This window comes from Salvelinus alpinus, chromosome 4, assembly GCF_045679555.1.
Source record: "Salvelinus alpinus chromosome 4, SLU_Salpinus.1, whole genome shotgun sequence".
NCBI lineage: Eukaryota > Metazoa > Chordata > Actinopteri > Salmoniformes > Salmonidae > Salvelinus > Salvelinus alpinus.
In genome coordinates this window covers 27,809,986-27,815,869 of record NC_092089.1, presented here as the reverse complement: position 1 = coordinate 27,815,869, position 5,884 = coordinate 27,809,986, and the positions used below count along the sequence as shown (strand labels likewise).

General features: G+C 40.8%; 1 long non-coding RNA gene across 1 annotated transcript; it reads left to right on the top strand.

Annotated features, from left to right (window-relative positions):
- Positions 1-1,961: 1,961 nt before the first annotated feature.
- On the top strand, positions 1,962-5,260 carry LOC139573192 (uncharacterized). The gene is made up of 2 exons (XR_011674554.1): positions 1,962-2,537; positions 2,658-5,260. It is a non-coding gene; the product is annotated as an uncharacterized lncRNA (long non-coding RNA).
- The last annotated feature ends 624 nt before the right edge of the window (positions 5,261-5,884 follow it).

Below are 5,884 nucleotides of genomic sequence, written 5' to 3'. Positions count from 1 at the left end.
GCTGATCTTTCAGGGGGTTTCCAGTCCGCAAACTGCTGTAGCCAATCACGTTCAGTATCTACATACCGTTACCGTAATACTCTCACTGGCCAATCACAAGCTCATTGGCATTTCCTTTTGTCTACTTCAAACTTGCAGAAGCTTTAACCGACTCAAACAATTTCTACACCATGTTTTCAGCTTTCAAGGCCAGATGAAGACAATGCACAGTTTTGAATGCTACAGTCATTTTGTGAAAATGTAATATTTGTCTAAAAACATGATTTTTTTCTCGATGGGTACTCAGGCTACTATAGGCTGTAGATTTGCCATACCAGCTCCCACATATATGCTATACCAGCTCCCACTGAGGTAGTACCAATACGGCTATTTGGCATTAGGTACTCAGACAAGGCTGTAGTAGAGTTGTGAATGCTACAGTATTTTTGTGAACATTTTTCGCTTTTTGAAGACAATTTCGAGTTTACAATGCAATCATTTTTTGGGTGAAACGGATTGTGTGTCTGAAAGCATGCATTTTTCTAGCTCTGGGTACTCAGACAAGGCTGTAGATCAGGGTTCATCAACTAGGTTTGGCCTCGGGACAAAATATTTCTGAGCTAATGTAATAAATGATATTTTTGATTGATAACAATACACAGTTAAAACTTGTTATAACTACTTCTTTTATAAGCATGGTCTGTTGTTCAACACACCCCATTTATAAAGCACAAAATTGCTGAGGCACGAACAGGATACCCAGTGTTATAAAAGAGCAATAAAACTAAACCGCCAGAATAGGGTAATTGCTCAACATTCCTCCAGGCAGGGAACCCCTGGCCCTAAGACAACAACTGCTGGTTACTGTCTCCTCTTATCTCATGACTGCAGAAACACACAAGAATGCCACTGCACGAACGCACACACATACACACGAACGCACACACATACACACTCACATCCCTCTGTCGGGGCTGGGTTCCAAGGACAAAGAACACTACTAAGAACCAATGGAACATTGATATCAGCCTGAAGGGGATCGCCCTCCACTCACAGCGACCAGTCAGGAGTACGAACTGCCAGAATCTACCTACGTCATTTAATGTATAAAATGTAAATGTACTCCATGTCTCGGGACTCCTGTCGGCTAGTTCCTTCTGAGCTAAATGAATGAGTCCGTGCACGTTTTGCTCAGATATCTTTACATCGAATAAACTCTTACTAAATACCGATCCACCCTGTCCAGCGTCTTGACTTGGTCTCATTTCTCTAGTAACGAATCATCAACACTAATAGTCGGTGGGCCAGAACACAATTATTATATAATATTAGCACAATTAATTGCCCTACACTACAAATTGAACAACAATTTTAACACATCTGATTAGTACATAGTACATTCAGTGTCAATAACATAATAATTTCGATCTGATTACGCTCCCAAAATTACCATGTCTCTATTAAATAATTATTTTTGTCTATTTCTCTGTGAGTTGATTGGTGGGGGGAAACAGGTCTACATAGGCTACTGTAGGCTACACTAATCTTTTTTAAGTCAACATTCGTTCAGAACAATTAGCTTGATAGCAAGATAAAATGTCCTCTTAAAAGGTATCAAAAGAAAGGTGGATAATGGAAAGTTTCAGGGAAGAATATACAGAGAGATATGTGTTCATCTTACCATATTATTTCATCACTGCCAAGCCAGTGTGACTAATTTATTTGCAATGAAAATGTCGCTGTTGGCAAAGAATTCAATCTCAGACGATGTCATGAATCCAAGCATGGAACTTTGAAAGTGGCCTTCCCGCCCCAGAGGCCCGACGCTGAAACATTGAAGCATGTTTAGACAAAGGCTTTTTTAGCTGACATATTCTGTCACTTAAACTGGTTAAATCTGCAGTTACAAGTAAGAGGGAAAACAGTCGTGGGCGTGGTGTAAAAACTTGAGGCCTTTACTAGGCAGCTTGAGTTGTTCGATTTGGACTTGTAATGTGGAAGGCTGCTGCACTTCAGCACACTGAAGAAACGACAGGCAGAGGGACGAGGCTGCAGCATTGTCACAGATGTGACGCAAGATTTCATCAAGCAGCTGAGGGACAACTTCTCCACCAGATTTGAAGACTGCACCATGCCCAAGGATATCATTGTGTTTTACGTGATCCTCTCACAGTCCGCCATGGTGGAGAATTCTCCTCCCTTGCTAAGAAAACGATACCCTCGCTGGACGATGCCGCAATTCAAACTGAGCTGATTGAATTCCAGACATCGAGCCACATCAATGATGTGCTCAACAGTTCCGAGTCCTTATGTGGGTTTTGGGTTGCATGCACAGAGGAATACAGCACAATAAATAAACATGCATTTTGTGTGCTGACAATGTTTGGATCAACTTACACCTGCGAGTTCTCGTTTTCCTCTATGAACGCAATATAGATTCACGACAGGAACCGGATTTCACATAAATCAATCGAGGACTGGCTGCGCATCAAAATCACATAATCTCATGCTACATCCACAAGATCGTGTCGGAGGGGAAATGCAATTTTTCCTATTGAGTAAGTAACTTCGTAACCTATATGACTGTATTTAGTAAATACTAACATTATTGTGAGTGCTTATCCAAGGATATTTAGGTCTCAAGCTGACAGTATTTTCTGTTACTTCTGTCATTACAGGAGCAGGCTATCCCGATACAGACATTCAGGTACAGGAATTGATACAGACATCGCCTTTTTTTCTTTAAATTACGGTTTTGTGTAGGATGGTACATTTTTCGTCCAGTTGCAATTGTAAGTAGGCATAATTTTAAAAATCCAAATTCTATTAGGCCAGAGTATTTTTCTTGTGAAAGATGCTGTTAAACCTCATAGCACACCTCAGCCAGTTAAATACTTTTTTTATAGGCCTAGGCTCTGAAGAAATAGACTCAAAATAAGGCCTTTTGTTGTTTGTAAAGTCAAAGATTATTGTTGAAATGATTATTGTTGAAATGAATGACACGACTGGTGTAGGTTTTCCCCGTCTGTTGCTGTGCTCTGCTTGCATAGCACCACACAATGGTCCCATGCCTGCCTTATTAATTGACTGTATCCTGCATTCTCTGTCCTCATAAATTAAATTCAAATGTAACTTTTGCACTATTTAGGTAGGGTAACTTCCTTCTTGGGACATTGCATTTGGGAGTTTTTGCATCTCGGGTCCGAGATTATTTTTTATTATTATGATTATTTTTTTATGAAAAAATATTCATAATTATTTTGGGTGGATTTGGGGTGCCAAATAATATTATAGTTTGGGAACCCTGCTGTAGATATACACAGAAGCCAAAACAATGTTCTCAGTTTAGGGAAGCATGATGAAGACAATTCATTGTTGTGAATGCTACACTATTTTCGTGAAAATAGATGGCCTATTTAGCCTCGTCTGAAATCATGTATTTTCCTCAATCTGGGTACTCAGAATAGGCTGTAGCTGTACAATACAGTGCATTCGAAAAGTATTCAGACACTTTGACTTTTTCCACATTTTGTTACTTTACAGCCTTATTCCAAAATTGATTTAAAAATAAAATTCCCTTATCTACACACAATACCCCATAATGACAAAGCAAAAACAGGATTTAGAAATGTTTGCAAATGTATTACAAATAAAAACTGAAATATCATATTTACATAAGTATTCAGACCATTTACTCAGTACTTTGTCGAAGCACCTTTGGCAGCGATTACAGGCTCGAGTCTTCTTGGGTATGATGCTACAAGCTTGGCACACCTGTATTTGGGGAGTTTCTCCCATTCTTCTTTGCAGATCTTCTCAAGCTCTATCAGGTTAGATGGGGAGCATCCCTGCACAGCTACTTTCAGGTCTCCAGAGATGTTTGATCGGGTTCAAGTCCGGGCTCTGGCTGGGCCACTCAAGAACATTCAGAGACTTGTCCTGAAGCCACTCCAGCGTTGTCTTGGCTGTGTGCTTAGGGTTGTTGTCCTGTTCGAAGGTGAACCTTCGCCCCAGTCTGAGGTCCTCTGGAGCAGGTTTTCATCAAGGATCACTCTGTACTTTGCTCCGTTAATCTTTCCCTCGATCGTGACTAGTCTCGTAGTCCCTGCCGCTGAAAAACATCCCCACAGGTGACGCTGCCACCACCGTGCTTCACCGTAGGAATGGTGCCAGGTTTCCTCCAGATGTGATGCTTGGTATTCAGGCCAAAAAGTTTAATATTGGTTTCATCAGACCAGAGAATCTTGTTTCTCATGGTCTGAGAGTCTTTAGGTGCCTTTTGGCAAACTCCAAACGAGCTGTCATGTGCCTTTAACTGAGGAGTGGCTTCCGTCTGGCCACTCTACCATAAAGGCCTTATAGGTTGAGTGCTGCAGAGAAGGTTGTCCTTCTGGAAGGTTCTCCCATCTCCACAGAGAAACTCTGGAGCTCTGTCAGAGTGATCATCGGGTTCTTGGTCACCTCCCTAACCAAGGTCCTTCTCGCCCGATTGCTCAGTAATGCTGGGTGGCCAGCTCAAGGAAGAGTCTTGGTGGTTCTAAACTTCTTCCATTTAAGAATGATGGAGTCCACTGTGTTCAATGCTGCAGAAATGTTTTGGTACCCTTCGCCAGATCTGTGCCTCGACACAATCCTGTCTCGGAGCTCTACGGAAAATTCCTTTGACATCATGGCTTGGTTTTTGCTCTGACATGCACTGTCAACTGTGGGACCTTATGTAGACAGGTGTGTGCCTTTCCAAATCAAGTTGTAGAAACAGGATGCACCTAAGCTAAATTTCGAGTCTCATAGCAATGGGTCTGAATACTTATGTAAATAAGGTATTTCTGTTTTTTATTTTTAATAAATTAGCTACACTTTCTAAAAACCTGCTTTTGCTTTGTCATTATGGGGTATTGTGTGTAGAGTGATGAGATTTTTTCTCTATTTAATCCATTTTAGAATAAGTCTGCAACATAACAAAATGTGAAAAAAGTCAAGGGGTCTGAATAATTTCCGAATGCACTATATACCGCCTTCTGCATTTTAAACAGTGGGAGGGCAGGTACCCTGTACACTGGTGTGGTAGCAATTATTTATGTTTTTTTTTCCAACTGGTGTTTACCTGGTATTTAATAGGACATTATGTGGTACCAGTGTGTACTCTCTGGTGCTATATAACTACCTGGTGCCAAATGCTGCTGCATGTTTTCAGTAATCCCAAAGAAACAACTGAGTAATTCATATGTTATTACTGTGTAATTACCTCGTTTTGTACCTTAGAATAAAGTGCTAGCCTGGATTTACAAAGACTATATGCCATTAAGCAGACACTTTCATCCAACACTACTTACAATCATGCGTGGACACATTTTACATATGGGTAGTCTTTGGACTCAAACCCACTACCCTAGCATTACAAGCACCATGCTCTACCATCTGAGCTACAGAGGACCACAACCAGTTTGTTCAACTAAGCGAGGCTCATAGAAGACCCATGACGAGCTTTGGCTGAAGTTTGTCCGCTCTCCTTTACTGAGAAGATATCCATATGGTTGGATAAAATACATTCAGATCTGACCGTATGCATTAGAAAGTTACCACCAATGATGTATATAAACAATGATGTTATATAACATCATCATGTATATAACATCATTGGTTACCACTAGTTGAGTTCTGTACTCCAAACCTCCATTATCCTGAACCACTAGAGGGGGCCATACACTAACTTGCTGGCACCAAACCCTCATTGCAGAAAAAGATCAACACAAAGTTATATGGTGAATGTGGGCTTGAAAGTAATTTCCTTAGTGTCTTTAACTCAGATTAATTTGACAAAGCTGTATGAAGAATAGCCTGTGTCTCCTCGCCAGTAGATTTTTGCCTGTAGTAGATCAGTCAAGGAGACCACTGGCCCCAATTC